This window comes from Delphinus delphis, chromosome 9 (genome assembly GCF_949987515.2).
Source record: "Delphinus delphis chromosome 9, mDelDel1.2, whole genome shotgun sequence".
NCBI classification, from domain to species: Eukaryota; Metazoa; Chordata; class Mammalia; order Artiodactyla; family Delphinidae; genus Delphinus; species Delphinus delphis.
In genome coordinates, this window is record NC_082691.1 from 12,424,556 (window position 1) to 12,443,174 (window position 18,619).

The window sequence follows — 18,619 nt, forward strand, 5'->3', positions numbered from 1 at the left end:
AATCAACATTTGAATGAGTGTATTCACATGTGTCGAGCTGATTGTAAAGCTGAGGCGCTTCATATTGTTTTGTTTTATGGAAAAGGAAACCAAAAACTTCCTGTATCAGTATGTTCAGTGTGGGTAGGCTTGCGAGACAGAAAACGGGGAGATTTAGCATTAAAATGTGAAAGCAGTACTTTAAAAATTGACTCAGATAAGTATTACCTTATTCAAATATAGGTTATAACTCCCAGGAGCATTCTAGAACTGATTTAACCCCACCCATTTGTTTTGGAGAAGTAACAAAGATCAGAGGTAATTGACAAGAGGGCAGTAGTTTTTTTTGTTTGTTTGTTTTGTTTTGTTTTGCGGTACGCGGGCCTCTCACTGTTGCGGCCTCTCCCGTTGCGGAGCACAGGCTCCGGACGCACAGGCTCAGCGGCCATGGCTCATGGGTCCAGCCGCTCCGCGGCATGTGGGATCTTCCCGGACCGGGGCACGAACCTGTGTCCTCTGCATCGGCAGGCGGACTCTCAACCACTGCGCCACCAGGGAAGCCCAGGGCAGTAATTTTGAAGAACTACCACGTGGCTACAGGAAGACCATGAGGACAAAAAGCCCTTCTGTCTCCCAGGCAGCGTGCGTGAGTTTAAAAAGTGAAAGGGGGCCCGGTCTGCAAAGGCATCAACATCGGCTCTTCTGCTTGCACCACAGAAAACGTGAGGGTGTTCTGGGCTCTGTCCCGGCTTTGCTGCCACTAACTTGCTTTGCCATTTTATACTCATCCTGTGATTCCCCTGGACCTCATAACTGTTCATCGCACACCTTTATAATGAGGGTATTGTGCCAGAAAAACTGCAAGGTATCTTCTCAAATTTGAGGGTTTAGTCTCCACAGTTCTTAGACGGAGTCAAGCAACACAAGGAAAGACGATGGTTACATACACGTTTCTTTTCTTTTTCTTTCTTTTCTTTATTTCCACCAGAGACACTTCTGGTTGTAGAATCAGGGGAAGGTAGTCTAGGAAACACTTAATGAATCTTCCTGGTCTTCTGATCCTTTTCTGTTCAGTCTTCAGAAGTACTGGGGTGTGCTTTCCTGGGCCTGCTTCTTCTCAGAAAGAGACCCCAGGCAATCTGGATGACCTGGTGGAGAACCACACCACTGGCGTAGATTAGGGACCATTCTTTTCAGGCTCTTCCTGAGGCAGGTCTGCACACCTTGCTCAACCAACACAAGCTGCCTCTTTCCCCATTCTACCCCCCTTCCTTGTGCCCCACACTAACCTTCATTCTTCTCCTGAGGAAAGCTCCTTCCCATCTTAAAATCTCCAACCGATGGGATTGCATCTGTCAGGTATGCTCCTTCTCACTCTTCTTCACCCAGGAATGTCCTATTCACCACTAAGCCTTGACTTCCTTAGGGAAGCTAATATCACTTCTTTAGGGAAGCTTTCCATAGCCCTCTGTCCTGATTACCGTCCTAGGTTTGGGACTCTCTGGCATACTCTTTATTTCCTTCCAAGTGCTTATTGCAAATTTAATGATATAGTTTTGTGTGTAGGTATGTGTGTGTGATCCTTTATTTATCGCTTTCCATCCCTTCACTTTCAGCTTATGTGTGTTCTTAACGTTAAAGTGAGTTTCTTGTTGGCAGCATATTATTAAAATCTGTTTTTAAGAAATGTATTCAGTCACCCTGTGGCTTTTTGATTAGAGAATTATTCCATTTCCATTTAAAGTTCCACTTATTTGATAGGTAGAACTTAGAACTGCCATGTTGTTAACTGTCCACTCTCAAATCTCCTATTCAGTATTGTCCTAGAGTGTTATCCAAAGCAATAAGGCAAAAAAAAAAAAAAAAAGGAGGAAAGAAAGGAAGGAAGGGAGAAAGAAAGGGAGAGAAAGAAAGAAAAGAAAGAAAGAAAGAAAAGGTTTACAGATGGGAAAGGGAAAAATAATTCTGTACCTATTTACAGATAACATGATTGTCTATGTAGACAATGCCAAAAAATAGGGAAAAATCTTCTAGAATTAATAAGTGGGTTTAGCAAAGTTACAGAATACAAGTTGAACACACAAAAGACAATGTTTTGAAGTATATAGAAATATATTTCTATACACTAGCAATGTACATGGAAATCAAATATTTTAATAACAATAAATGTGAAATACATTCAGAAATGAAATACTTAGAGATAAATTTAACAAAACATATATGCAATTTGTAACCTGAAAACTACAAAATGCTGATCAAAGGAATCAAGTAAGAACTAAATAATTGGAGAGTACACATGATATTTATGAATTGGAAGAGACAACTTAGCAAAGATGTCAACTCTCCCAAAATTTATCTGTGGATTTAACACAAGCCCAATCAAATTCCCAGCAGGATTTTTTGTAGATATAGACATACTAATACTAAAATTTATATGTAAAAGCAGGGAACCTTAGAACATCTACTAAAACAATTTTGAAAAAGAAGATAAAGTTGGAGAAATTATATTGAGATTTTAAGGTTTACTGTAACGCTATAGTAATCAAGGTAGTGTGATATTGGTGAAGAGATAGACGCGTAGATTAATGGAACAGAATAAAGAATCCAGAGTAGACTCACACAAATATGGCCAAATAACTTTCTGACGAAGGTGCAAAAGCAGTTCAGTTGGGAAATGATAGCTTTTTCAACAGTTGATGTTGGAACACTTGGGCATTCATATGTAAGATAAATAAATAAGTAAATAAAGAGAACTTTAACCTAAACTTCACACCTTATAAAAAAATCACCTCCAAATAGATCACAGATACAGCTAAAGTTATAAAACTTCTAGAAGAAAACATAGAAAAAAATATGACTTTGTATTAGGCAAAGCATTCGTAGACATGACACCAAAAGCACTCCCCATAGAAAGAAATGTTGGTAAACTGGATCTCATCAATTAAATACTGTTACTCTGTTAAAGAAGCTGTTAAGAGAGTGAAAACACAAGGTATAGACTAGGAGAAAAATATTTGCAATCACGCATCTGCTAACGGATTTGTATGCAGAATATATAAAAACTCTCGAAACTCAGTAAGAAAATAAAAAACCGAATTACAAAATTGGCTAAGGTAACTCCCAAAGTTCACTGTACTTGAATGACCTTCTCAAACTATTTATTAATGAGTTAGATGAATCCCTGCTTTCTGTGTCCCCCTTCTGCATTGTCTCTTGGTATAAGAAGTCCTTTTACTCATGTAGCGTTCTTTTAGATAACCTTCACAAACAAATTCATTCAGATCCCATTTACACACTTACTATGTTTTTCTTCTTCCTTAAAGAATGATTGTGTGCACGTGTACCTGCGTACGTGTGTTAACACTATGGGTCTTCTTTTTTCGCTTGTAAAGTTTTATTCAGAAATCCTTTACACGTTATGCAGAGGTGGAAAAAGGTAATGTTCAAAGCTTCCGTGCTGGTTTTGGGTCTGTGTGTATAGATGGTCGGCACTCCGGGGGCAAGGTACGGGGCTCTTGGGGTAAAGGGGCCTTCTCAACACCCCTGAAATTGTACCACGTGGGAGGTGTGTCCACTTTTCTGAGAATACCAGACACTTCCCTAGAGCAGAAGGACGTAGCAAAAGGGCACTCTCCATTTTGTTCTGAGAATGTAAGAAATTGTCTCACTTCAAAAGGAAAAGGAGAAATTAACCATTTAAGGAAAGTCTCTGCATCATTGATTGAAACAAGGACGACGACAGAACTCTCAGACGTCTGTGTGGAACAAATACCCTCTTGCAGGCTCAGTTTTCTTTCTGCCCAGGGAACCGCTGATGCCCCAGCCTCCTTTCAGAGAGGAGGGGCCAGAGGTTTAGGGAGAAATGAGTCAGCGAGGTAGGGGGCCTCCTTCTTGTCAGCCCAGGGGGCTGGACTCTCACCTGGAAGGCCCTGCTGGTGCCCCAGGAGATGCACTGGGAGCCTATCCTGTGGCTGCTGGGGGAGGGACCACGGAGGGAGGGCAATGGTCCCCACCCAACCCCCAGCCTCTGTGCGAAGGAAATGCGCTCTCTGTGTCCCACCCAGTGTTGCTGCGATGATTAATGAGCCCGCCAGCTCCCGGAGTCCTTCCTGAGCTGGCCTGGAGCTTTTCCACAGGGACCGTGGTGAGGCTGTCTCAGGCTCCCCTGTCTCTTTTCACTTCCCGTCTGATCATTTTTCCGCCTGCGCCAAGCTGCCTTCTTGTGAATTTGTTGCATTTTCTTTTTCTTTCAAGTTTATGTCTCTTAAATAGATAACCACCAGTCTGTAGAAGAAGCGTGACATCCGTAAACATGCATCAGAGCCCCGGGGATGGGGATACAGCTGATTATTGTATCGATGGTGACAGTAAAATAACTTGAGATGTAAGCAGTGAATTTCCAAAAAGCTGAAAACACTGTGTATATAATCAGTCATTTACTCCCAAAACAATCCAGGAAGAAAGAGAGCATATTATATTTCCTCCCTTTCTTCCTTCCTTCATCCCTCCCTCCCTTCCTTCCTGCTTTCCTTCTCTCCTACCCCATCTCTTTCCTTCAATAAATGGAACATACTGGGCACCAGGCATTTTGCTGTACACGATACACAATAAAGCACAAAACGTAAAGTATTTTCCGAAGTCACCTGCTGACTCAAGATATACAATTGCAAAGCTTGTGCTTCTGGTTCTATGACATTCATAACTCAGATATTAGACCTTATGAGATGACATGGTCCAGGCAAGGAGGTAGAGGCAACCAGGAGCCTGCTAAACGTCCTTTGAACTGAATGAGACTGGGGAAACCCATCTGCCTATGCAGCCTAGTGAGTCAGGAATAATGTGAACAGTAAGAGAGTTTGAGGTCAAGATTTTAACAAGTGGGCAGAGCACAGGGAAAGGAAATCTTGGAATCTGCTTCTCAGGCAGGATACAGACATCACCTGGGAAGGACTTCCATGGGTTTCCTGCCTTAGCCACTGCCGGGGTCAGGGACAAGGTTCTCATGTCTAGGAGAGGACTTGGAAGACCAAGATAAGGTACTAACTCCAAGTCCATTGGAGGACAGGTAGACATATGAAGTAACCAGCAGAAGCATGGAGAACTGAGATCAAGGCAGAAAAAGCAAACGTCAATGGCAAGGCCAATACAGGTGGAGGAGAGAGATCCAACCTGTGGGCTACATGGGGACTGACAACCTTGAACTTCATCTGAGCCCTGCGTTCCTGGAAAGCAGAGACAGATGAGAAATCTTCTCATTTTGGGTTTCAGGAGACAAGGACCACCTGCTCTCCATATTCTGAGACAAGACCCACCTCTACCCTTTCTAAGTGACTATAAGTCCCTGTTTCTTTGCCTCTATGGAACCCTAGGCACCCTTCCTTTTCTTTTAGATGATCCTCATGAATGAACATTCTCCCATAAGAGCATTTTCTTTAGGTGTCTGGTGCATTTTGTCTTTCGCAGGACCCAGATCAAGTTACGGTTAGCCTAAAAACTCAAAGTGGAGAGGAATAACAAGTAGGCCAGCCTACAACGTGGCTCCGCGGTCTTCAGATTCTGGAGCTGGTGAGGTCAGCATTCTAAGTCCCAGAGCATGGAAACCTGGGCCATTTGCTCTGTATCCAGCAGCCTTCAGGATTTGCTTAGGAACCGGAGTAAGGCTGAGCATTGTGTAGTGGCTGCAGCGTGAGAATACATCAGAGTTACCTAAAACACCCCAAGTTCCTGATTCAGTAGGTCTGAGGAGGGGAGGGGGTTAAGAACTTGCCTTTCTAACAAGTACCCAAGTGACGCTGATGTTTCTGGTCCAGAGACCACACTTGGAAAACCACTGGGGTAGTCAATGCTAGTAGAACCATCTGTGAAAACTCAAAGAAGACGAAGATCAAGAAAATGAAGCTAATTCTCAATAAGAAGAGAATGCCTTTGACATCCATTTCATAGGATTGTAAGGCTCACAGGCATAGATAATGTATGTGCATATATCTATGTACATTATCAAAAGCTATACAAACATAAAGTATTTTATATTACCTTCAATATATGGGGTTCTCTTGAATACTTCCATACCACAGTCCTTCATTTTAAAGAATTAAGTAGTAGTTGCCCATGTAAATCACTGAGTTTAGGAAATGCAAGCTAGGGGAGGAGTCGCTGGCATTTAGGATGAATGAAAGGTATATTTCATGGTGGAAGAGATGAAGTACTTGATCCTCTCTCAGTTTCTCGGCTACACTGCTAAGGATTAGGAAACTTCTATGACTGACACTTAGATATAAATCACCTTGGAGATTCCCAAGCGTATGTATGAGTCAGTCATTCCGTGTTGAATACACTGAGCTTTACATTCACGCAGAACAGCAGCCGTTTGTCATTGCCCTCCTTGGAACATTTTACACCCTCGGAGTCCCATAGGGTGCATGCTTGCATTGTACTTCTATTTAAAAAATGCTATTCGGAAGGTGTGGCTGCTGCTATATCCAACCTCAGCGCCTCTTTGCAGCTCCTACTGCTGGTTTTAGCATCTTTAGGGGAAAGGCCCTGCCAACCCCTTTAACTGCTACCTTGTCAGAGGGAGACATTGCCTGTGCCTCTTACATACAATTGCTTGAGAAACGGGCTCTTCTTTCCTTCTTCCCACCTCCCTACGCTCCTAAGTATAAATCAGCAGCCACAGTCACCCCATTTCTTTCTTAGGGCTCAAATGCATTAAGCCTATCCGAAAATGGAAGACAACCCCAATTCTTAAAAAACCCAAAAGAAAGATAGCCAGTGCTAATTCTCTTGAAGTGATGTGAAAGTTATTTTCCCCAATTACCTACTAGGTAGGCTCCAACCATTCTGCTTTCTTTAAGCCTTTTCCTAAAAGTCTTAACTTTTTCTATAGAGAAGATTCATTGTGGTACAGTAATGGGAATTCCTCCCTCCTTAGCACTGCCTGGGGCAGATCAATCCCACAGTCATGTCCGCCCTCAGTTCTTTCAGAATCAACTCTGGGGAACATGGTCTCATTATCGTAATAGGACAAGGAAAAGAAGGAAGGAAGGTTTGACCCAATATTCCTGGCTCTGGTCAAATGGGGATCTTCAACCCCAATAGCTCCAGCATGGAGAAGGGCAGGATAATCTTCTCCACTCTTGGATGGCACCTCTTTTCTCTCTCGTCTCCACCATCGAGCACAAAATGTCCTGGGACTTCCCTGGCAGTCCAGTGGTTAAGAGTCCACACTTCAAATGCAGGGGGTGTGGGTTCGATCCCTGGTCAGGGTACTAAGGTCCACATGCCGTGTGGTGCGGCTAAAAAAAAAACATTCTTCAGATGAGAAACACAGTTATTCGCTTTCCCAAATGTGTCAGGAGGCCTTGTGAACACACGTCTCCTCTGATAAGACCACACTGTTGATACGCTTTTTGCATCGGTGACCTGGGCAGACTACAGATAGGCTCACAGAAATCATCTTTCTGACAACAGCTGGTCCTGAAAGCAAACCCTTGCTTAATTTCACATCCATGACGTTTACATAAATGTACGGTCTTACACAAATATCAACCTCTTTAGGTCTCAAGTCTCAAACAGAAGTTAAGGGGCTAGGCTACACGATGTTTAAAAAACGTTTCTTTTAGTTCTGCAGAGTTTTCCTATGAGAATAAAAATGCATGGATTTGAGTTCCAGATCACTGATCCTTGACCCAGCTTTAGTTTGTTTTTATGTGTTCATTTGTTTGTTTAATGACTGTACTCTGTAGTTTATAGTACGATATATATAACTGTAGCAGATTGAACAGTATGAAGTTTGGCTTTGTAGGTAAAGATGGTTGAATATTTTCTATGGTTCAACCTAATATATTTTAGTAAAGATAATAAAAAGCCACACTTTAAGTGGACTTGAATTTTTTTATTGAATGTTATAGAATCAGGTTTTAAATTGGACATGATCTCTTAAGATCTAAGACATTTTTAGCTCTAACTTAATGTTGAAGAAATCTCTTTGTCAGAAGGAAATTGATATATTTCTTTTTCTTCCTTTCCATTCTTCTTCACTTCTGGGAAATCTAGATCCTCTAGCCTGAGCTGATGGCCTAAAAGATCTTGTAAGCCTGGAAACTCTCAGTCAGTAACTGGCTTACAGGTGCATGGAATCTTGGGTGACTTTTCTTTGGCATGGAAGTTCAACCTATGGAAACATCCATACTTTTCTTTTTTCATAAGTCACACTACATTAGCACAAAAACTCAGGAACTGACCAGAAATTTCAATAGCACTGGGCTCAGCGTTCCCTCTCTAACCATCCATTTCTCCCTTTCCTCATGTCTTCACCAGGATGTACTTGCCCTAGTGGGCTGAGATGCTTCCCGGCAGGCCTCCATCCAGCCAGCTCACATCTGTCTTAATTTCTTTGGCTTCTTTCCCTTCTGCCGGAAGGATTTGTTTTAAAGGTCTAACAAATGGGGAAGGTGGGGTCCATCATATAGAGTGTGATGCTAAAAGCACAACAGAACTACCGGAGGATGTGAGGGACCAAAGCCATGTGGGCCCGTGGCTTTGGAGTGCACTCTGTGTTTTTACGGATTCCCGTTGGCTTCATTCTTCAGCTGTAGGAGCTTAAGGATACCTCAGATTGATATATTAATATCTCACCTTTCAAGAGGAACTGTGTGACATCTTTGGAATGTTTCAGCCAGAAATCTCAACTCTCATGCTGCTCAAGTCTGTTCCAAATGGAAAAAAATGGAATTTTGATGCTTATCCCCTAATATCGGTTTCTTTTTTGCTCCTGCCACATCCTGTGTACTCTTTCGATTCTGGACTAGTGTTTGTAGGAAGGGTTGATTATAAACGATCATTATTTTCCTAGACAACTAAAAAGAGTTAGTTACTTTGGGGAATTAAATCAGCTGAAATTGTACACAGCAACACAGATCCCCATACAGAGCTGGGGTACTCACTCAGAAAGAAGGAGGTGTGCAAAGACGGGCTATCATCTGAGAGGCAGTACTCACAGCCTCAGGGCCCCAACTGCTGCCCTAAGTTCTTAACCGGCTTCATACCTCCAGTGTCCAGCCCCATAAAGCCCATAGCTCCTTCCTTGGTTAATCTTCTCCAAGCACCAATGTTTTCTTGTTATTCCACAGCTTAAAGACTTATCCTTAAAGACCATATCCTGCCCTTCCCTTGTTATGGAGAATGGGTGGCCTTCAGCTTGGACTGGAATACAGTATAGGCCGTCTTTTCCCATGTTAGCATCCAAAGATCAACCATTCCACTCGTCCATCACAAATCTGCAGCACATTCAGCTCCCTGTTTATTTCTTTATTTTTTAAAATTTATTTTATTGATGTATAGTTGATTTTCAAAGTTGTGTTAATTTCTACTGTATAGCAAATTGATTCAGATATATGTGTGTGTGTGTGTATATATATATATATATATATATTCTTTTTTATATTCTTTTCCATTATGGTTTATCACACTATATAGAATATAGTTCCCTGTGCTATACAGTAGGACCTTGTGGTTTATCCATTCTATATATAATAGTTTGAATTTGTTAATCCCAAACTCCCAGTCCATCACTCCCTCACCCTCTTCCCCCTTGGCAACCGCAAGTCTGTTCTCTATGTCTGTGAGTCTGTTTCTGTTTTGTAGATATGTTCATTTGTGTCAAATTTTAGATTCCACATATAGTGATATCATATATTTGTCTTTCTCTTTCTGACTTACTTCACTTAATATGATGATCTATAGTTCCATCCATGTTGCTGCAAATGGCATTATTTCATTCTTTTTATGGCTGAGTAATATTCCAGTGTGTGTGTGTGTGTGTGTGTGTGTGTGTGTGTGTGTGTGTGTGTGTGTGTACCACATCTTCTTTATGCATTCATCTGTTGAGGGACATTTAGGTTGCTTCCATGTCTTGACCATTGTAAATACTGCTTGCAGTGAATTCTGAGGTGCATGTGTCTTTTCAGATTATGGTTTTCTCTGGATTTATGCCCAGGAGTGGGATTGCTGGATCATATGGTAGCTCTGTTTTGTGTTTTGTAAGGAACCTCCATACCGTTTTCCACAGTGGCTGTACCAATTTACATTCCCACCAACAGTGTAGGAAGGTTCCCTTTTCATGGAGCTCCCTGTTTAGAGACGAACGTCCACTTCAGGTACAATTCAGAAACTCGACCTCAAAGCATTGCTGCCAAAAATATGGCAGATGGTAGACATCGTTTAAGGCTTATACCCTTCATCCACTTTTGCAGGTCTTCTACCCACTCGTAAGCTAGGTTACCAAAAACCAGTGCACATATTTGGCTCTCTCAAGAAAGCTTTCCCAGAGAATCATGACTATACTTGCCTTCATTTAAGGAACGCTGCAATATCCGTATTTGAAGAAAGGACTTGTGAATCCCATGAAAGTACAGCTAAAGATAGCATTCCTGTTTCCTCCACATGTGTTATGTGGCAAGTATAACGGACAACTCTCGGGCCAGCACTTTTTTTTTTTTTTTTTTTTTTTTTTGGTATTAGGAGTGTTGCTGACTCCAGTTTGGCTGCCCCCCGCCCCGCCTTCCTTTTTTAAAAAACTCATTTATTCCTCACCTTAGTTACTCGGGTGTATTTCAAATAATATTGTAAACCATCCTCAATTCTTTCTGAGAAAATGGTAGGTTACCAGTAAATACCCGAGTCTGACCTTTAGTTGGACACCAAGAGACAGAAGAGTCAAGTCTCCAATGTCAAAAAAATGCTCCACGTAGCACCGATCAGAGCTGATGCCTCCTTGACCGCATCACAGCCTCGGATGCTCTGAGCCTCCTCGCAGAATCCTTAGCTGCCCATCCTATTTTCTCATGGGTCCCATACTGCCCCACATTCTTTGCTTGCTTTGGCCCCTGTGGGTAACTTCATTTTCAATTCAGGTGCTTTCTGAATCCCTCCTCAACCTGACTTCTAAGGTTCAGTCATTTGAACTATTTAAACTAGCCTGCATAAGAAGGAACTTCTCTTATTGCAGCATTTTTCAAATTTCAGTCAATTGCATCCTGCTTCACATCTGTATCCTTATTTTGCTTAGTATCTTTTCTTAAATTCCCTCCCTGTATTTCCGATTGGACCTGAAATACAGAGTCGAGTTCATCATTATTTTTGGTTCTTGACAGACTCTTATCATCGACACAATCAAGGCTTACATTTCCTTATTTTGTTAATTACTTAGTTACTACGAATATGTAATAAGTGTCTGTAAACCACCACCCCAAACAAAAGCCAAGATGTTGACCATAAATCCAGCCCTATGATCCCCTTCCACAACCTATCCCCTGACCATTGCCCCCTGAAAGGCATCTTGAACCTTGTACTCATTGTTCAGTTGCTTCCTTTAGTACATGGTCTCATTTCATCAATACGTACATCTAAAATGTGCATCTTTAAATTTTAATTGTTTTTAACCTTAAAAGAAGAATCTAATGGCATGTAATCTTTTGAGTCTTGCTTTTTTCACTTTATATGACTTAGATCCATGTTGTTCTCCGTGGCTGTAGTTCGTTCATTCTGACCATTAATATAATATTCTGTTATATGAATTCACCACCATTTATTTTATTCATCTGCTTTCCTGCCATTGGGTATTTGGGTGAGCTCCATGATTTTGCTGTTGTTAAGAGGGCTGCTGTGAACCTTTTTCTGCGTATCTCCTGCATTCAAGGGCTAAAATGTATCTTGGATATGGATACACAGGTGGGATGGTGGCTTCTTAGAGCAGGCAAATGTTCCATTTAAGGAGGCAATGCCAAACTGTCTGTTTTCCAGGGCAGTCACACCAATTTTTCTGCCACCAGTCACTACATATAGCTCTGAATTCACACCCTGCTCAGTACTTGTGAGTGTCAGACTTCTGAGTTTATACCAACAGGATAGGTGACAAGTCTCACTTAAACACTTTTTAAAGGGAAATTTTATATTTTTAACCATAAGTAGAAAATTCATATCACTTGTTATAAATAAGAAACCATGAAAATAAATAAATAAAACAAAACTAAAATCATGTTCAAGATCATCACTAGATACTCGTACCTACTGAAAACAATTAGCCTGAGGTCACCTTTTCCTTTATTAAAAGGGAAAGCTAGCAGGTGTTAGAGAGCATTAACGATTTAACAACAAACTAAGACAGTCTGACTGAAAGAGCATTGAAAAGGAAGTGACTTTCTCATTCTGCGACTTACAGTATTTAACTTTGAATACTCTTAATTCTTAAAAACATCTTCATTGTCACCCACACATTTGCCCTAATTTGGTTCTCTGCTGTATTTCCTTAAATAATCTCTTGTGAATCACAGCCAATCCCTGAGTGATCCTGTGAGGTTCTGATGCACTGTTGACAGTGTCAACTTGTAATATGGATCTCTTTGAATAAATTCCTGTTACATTTCATATCAGCAAACAGTTCATTCCTCGGCTGGACCTAAAGAGGACAGCAAAGTCCGTTTAGATTTTACATTCTGCTTCAATAGTTAAGAGATTCGTGTTGTCCTTGAGGGCTCTTAGTTGAATAGTCTCTTGTCTGTCTGAACTGTTTCTGATCTTTCTGTCTTAGTTTTAACATTTTGTATCACGTGTATTTTAACATTGGAAGCTGCCTCAAGTGTCTTGGATGTGTTATTAAATAAACTATGCCATAGAAAAAAGAGCTTCCACTGTGAATGAAAGAATGAATGTGAGTGAAAGCAGTGATCAATACTACTTTACATCGTTTTTAAACTATTGTGTATGGTTAACCTCATGTCTTTCCACCTAGATTATAAGCTGCTAGAAGACAGGCAGTTACATTAAATGTATGTGTTCCTTGGTCCGTAGCACAACATTGGATGGTAGGCATCACATAAACACTTGTAAAGGAGTGTGTTTAAGTGGCATACCTTCTAAAGTAATGGCAGCAAAGCTGGAAGTGGCAATGATCTCAGAAGGAGGTTGCCAAATTTTGCTTGAAGACTCGAAACGGTAATTCAAGGCTTTATTTAAGTTTAAGGAGATAGTTGTGCAGTGAGAAGAACATATGCTTTGATAGTCAAAGAAACATGGGTTCAGGTTCAGTTCGGCCAATGATCAGTTGTGCCATCTTGGGTACATGAATTAATTTTCCTGGTATGAGTGGTTAATCTATAAAATAGGACTCATGAGTCCTTCCACATTTGACTAGGTTAAATAAAGGCAAGACGTGGGCTACAGAGCAGATGTTTAAATATTGCTCATTTCCCCTCCTCCAACTTCTCTGAAGGAATTGTTTCCTATGTAGATCTGAACTTGAGAGAATTTCTGCTCACACCTAATAATAAGCATTCATGTTAGCATCAGTTTGATTATATACAATGGATTCGAGTGCTGAGTTTTCATTGCCTTGATGTATGACATCAGGCAAGCATTGTCTTATGTTGTGATAGGGAAGGACACAGCTGACTCCACTTTAGATTTTTTCCCTTAACTTTATGCTTTGTGCCCTGTTGCCTGTGCTTAGTCACGCCGGCTCTGCACCTTTTGTAAAAGAACGTCGCCTATAGCCTGAAATATATAGGATAACCCATTCCCAAGGCTCTGACCTTTAAGAGTCCATTCATTTAGAGATAAGAAGTTGGAGAACAGAAAATAACATCTGTGGTTTTGGAGGTTTACAGAAACAGCATGACCTGACCTACCTAGACAGCTGCAAGAACAAAGGATTCTGACACCAAGAAGTCTACAACAACCAACCTCATCCCTCCCTCACCTTGCCTTTAAAAGTGCTTTGCTGAAACACTTTGGGGACTTTGGGGTTTTGGGGGGCAGAGGGCACAAGCCACCTGTCTCCCTGGTTGGCCCTTCAATAAACCTTTCACTGCTACAGACTCTGATGTTTCAGTTTGTTGGGCCTTACTGTGAGTCGGGCATAAAAACTTGCATTTGGTAACAAAGTCAGCTATCCTTAAATGACATCTGGGTTATCTGTCATTCTCCTGAGATCAAGCCTTATAAAACAGAATGAGGAAGGGCTTCTAAAATCATCTTGCCTTCCCATGCAATAGAACTGCTACAATACTGTTTTTCTTCATAAAACCAGTCTCAGTTTGCTGGGTGACAATTCTGCTTCAGCTCTGAACACTCAATGTTCCTTGACCTCATACATAATCAAGGATAAAAGATATTCAGACTCGTGTGGACACTGCAGCTCTCCCAAAGGATTCTACTGACCCTGAGAATACGTGCTGGAAATGACGGATAACATTTGCGTTCCGTGTGGGATAGGGCCTTGCATACTCCAAGACACCCTGATGAGGAGGCTGGAGAATGTTATTCAGACGAGGCCAGCATCAGATCCTGGGCAAATCAATGGGGGTTCTTGTAAGATATGAATCACGTCCATTATTTGACCCACACTTAAGATTCTGAGTCTGTCAATGAAGTTGGTCAAATTGGCAGAAATGTCTGTTCTGGTCTCTGTGAACAGTGGAGAAGTATAAAATTGCTCTGAGTGGAAAATTCAACTCTAGCAGGAATTACGAGTCTGCAGCCAACACCACCAAGCAAACTGAAAACCAACCAGAATATTAAAAAAACAAATGACCACAAACCATACAAAATGTTCAGGTCCGTGGTATAAAGAAAAATACTCCAAGGACTCCAAAGGTCTGATTTATTAAAGACTTTGGTTCTCGCAAATGCATAAAATTGCACAATGACTCATAGAAAATCTGTCCCTCAATGCATTTTGCACCAGGTAGAAGATATATGAAGAAAAACCCCATTTATATAAGGAGCCCACGATCACTGTGATTTATTAGGCAATTTCCCCACATGCAATACTGTGTGAACACCAGGCCCAGCATGGAACCCTAACCAGAAGAAGAAATCAAGATGAGGCCAGAGGGCCCAGCAAATGTCTGGATTCAAAGGCATGTTTGTGTGCAACTTGGCAGCAAGGAGAACAAGTAGGGAGGTTGGAAATCTTAAAAAAAGAAAAACATTTCCTCTTGGGCTCCAGCAACTAGAGAATGAAGGTTTTCCCAGAGACCATTCATTCCCAGCTAGCTCTCTGGTCCTACAAAATATTAGGGCCTCACCACATCTCCACTTTCTTCCAAAGAAGACAGAGGTGGCCTGATCCGCTGTGGACTGGCTCCCAGGGGCCTTTACTGGAAGTGTCTGTTCCCCTGTGGGCCCCCCTTCCCTGAGATGTGCTTCCATCGTGCTGTTCCAGAAGATTAAGATTTACACTGAGCTGCACTGAAATATTATGGTTAGGGCTGCAGAGGCAGGGAAGAGGGTACTAGATGATGATGCTGAAGGCATGTTGGCTGAAAACAAAGTGTGGATTTTACTCTAAGAACGCCTGAAACCGCTCCCTCTGTGATCCTGGATGCTACATCTAAAATGGAGCCTGTTTGGGATGCTTAAAGTGTAGTAAGGAAGTTTCATTTAACCAGATGACTAGGAATAAGTCGTGACTTTCTCCAGCTAGTTTCATGGAGTATTGCCACGTGGCATATTTCTGTCTCCAGGCACTCGCAGAATATTTAAATTACATGGCTGGAACTCAACATGAGATGATATTAAAAAGTTTAATGAAAGCTCAAGGTGGGCTTCCATGGTGGTGCAGTGATTAAGAATCCACCTGCCAATGCAGGGGACATGAGTTCGAGCCCTGGTCCGGCAAAATTCCACATGCCGCAGAGCAGCTAAACTCGTGCGCCACAACTACTGAGCCTGAGCTCTAGAGCCCGTGAGCCACAACTACTGAACCCGTGTGCTGCAACTACTGAAGCCTGTGCGCCTAGAGCCTGCGCTCTGCAACAAGAGAAGCCACCTCAATAAGAAGCCCGTGCATTGCAACGAAGGGTAGGCCCCACTCGCTGCAACTAGAGAAAGCCTGCACACAGCAGTGAAGACCCAACACAGCCCAAAACAAAATAAATAAAATAAATAAATAAATTTAAAAAAAAGAAAGCTCAAGGCATATGCCGCCTTATTTCAGGCTTGGTAGTTTGAATGTCATGATGGAATTCTGTCTACTATGTTGACTACAGCTGTAGAAGCTGGTGGGCCTCCATCTCTCTTCCTGTACCTCTGGCCTTCTCCTGCGTGTTTTCACTGTAGATGCTCAGAGAATGAATGGCCTTAGTCTCAGGCTCCACTCCGTGTTTGATTTTTAAACTTGTGGCTGCAGGTCAATGAGACCAGGATCCTTCAGGGTGCGGGGATGGGGGGAAAGGAAAAGAAAACTTGAATGTTTCACTTGGGGTCTTTCCTGTCCTCTCTTTTCTCCAATAAGATTTTTCTGTCTGCAGAGGGTCATCCCCTGATTTCTTGAGTTCCCCTTTTCCCATATTTACCTAGTCAGCTCTCCAACTGCCTTAAAAAAGCACAGTCAAGGAAAGCAAACAAGCCAACAGTTAACTCATCAAAGCACCTATTTTATTTTATTTTATTACTATGCATTATTAAGTGAAGCCTAGTTAATTTACAATGTTGTATTAGTTTCAAGTGTACAGCAAAGTGATTCAGTTATACATATATATATATATATATATATATTCTTTATCAGATTCTTTTCCATTATAGGTTATTACAAGATATTGAGTATAGTTCCCTGTGCTATGCAGTAGGTCCTTGTTGTTCACCTATTATATATATAGTAGTGTGTATATGGTAATCCCTAACTCCTAATTTATCTCTCCCCACCTCCATCTCCTTTGGTGACCATAAGTCTGTTTACTATGTCTTCATAGCATCTATTTTTCAAAACAACCATTGGAATTCAGGTGCAGGTTCTAATCTCCGTTTCACAATTTGCCAACATTTAATGAATCTGTCTGCACCTCTGTTTCCTCATTTACCAAATGAAGATAGTGATAACCAACTCAAAATGTAAATGTAAAACATAGGGCCTGATACATGCAAAGTGCTTAATAAAAGGTTAAAAAAATCATCGTTATTAATATTAACAGCTGCTAAATGATGTTGCTTGATAAGTTATTAGCAGTTCAAATTCAGACAGATTTTTTTCAAACAGATGTGTGTAGCTACTGTCTCACATAGCCTTGGACATCCTCAGAAGTATATCTGGAATATTGACATGGAAAAATCCACTAACAACCCTTCCTTGCTGTTTCTCAGTTATTATCCTATGTTCCCTATTCAGATCCTTGCTTATACTTAAAATTGATGCTTTTTCTTTTTCGGTACGCGGCCCTCTCACTCTTGTGGCCTCTCCCATTGCGGAGCACAGGCTCCGGACGCGCAGGCTCAGCGGCCATGGCTCACGGGCCTAGCTGGGATCTTCCCGGACCGGGGCACGAACCCGCGTCCCCTGCATTGGCAGGCGGACTCTCAACCAGTGCGCCACCAGGGAAGCCCTGATGCATTATTTTTACCTCTCATACTTGCTTAATGTTTTTTCAGCTCTCTGTCTGTGATAACTATACGCAACTATATGCTTTTTTTTATCTTGCTTCATGAACAGACCAACAGTCATGGTGAAGTCCACATACACTTTGTGTAGCACAGCACTCGCTATAAAGGCTGTTGATAATCCTGAATGCAGAAGGGTTCATCACATTTTAAAAGCCTTTCTGTGATTTTTTTTTTTGGTGGTTTGTACCTCACATTGGGCCTTCACATAAGCCTACCTCTAGTTACCAAATCATTGATTGTCTTCTGCAGCCAACCCTTATCAAACTGTATGGTTTCAAGGGGAAAGTCACGAAAGGAATATGTAAGTTACTCACATATATTGTTCCAGTACATGACCCCAAATTTGAAGGCAACCATCTCTCTTTTTATTCTTTAAATTAGCTCAGAACATCTGTTCTAGTGTCAGAAGTGTTGTTAGAATGATGGTGGTAAAATAATTTTTGACTTATTTGTTGGTCTGGCTACCAGTGTACAGGAGTCACTAGTTCAGGAAAGTTAAGCCCAAGTGATACAGATATATTACTATCACCCCCAAAGCAAAGATGTCTGATTTTCAATTTATAAACTGATAACAACTTAACAGCAATTATTATAAGTGGACTATATTAGGTCATTGTGTTATCATCAACCTGCATTTCAGAGCCTTGGGAGGTTCAATTGTCAAAAAGTAATTTGTAGTTCCATGGTTAAATGTGGAAAATATATCTCAGCTTGAAAATAAAATTAGATATTGTGGTTTCAAATACTGTATTTTAGAGAGATGTACTTAACAATTACTGAAGTTAATTAAGTAACCATGAATATTAAATGCCTTGCTTCCCTACTTTTTGAGTGAGACTATAGAGCACAGATGGTACTTGGCATTTGTGGGCATTTATGGGGAAGGGGGGAAACGTGAACTTTGAGTTAAAAAATTCCTGAGGAGTTTCCCCCCACAAATAAATTTCTGATGTCCCATTTTGTTTTACCAATAAAACTTTCAGGGAGTAGCTGAGTAATTAGAGGATATATTTGAGAATATTCCACTCATTTTTTTTTCTGGTAAGACTAAATGATGGAAAAGAAGTATAAAGTATAAGAAATTGATGATTTTATGATCTAATAGGAGTGGAATCATGCACAAGTTGTGTGTGTGTGTTTTTTCTTATTTTGGGGCCCATCCTGATTCACTATTAATATGTTTTTAAAAATCAAGGAGGAACTT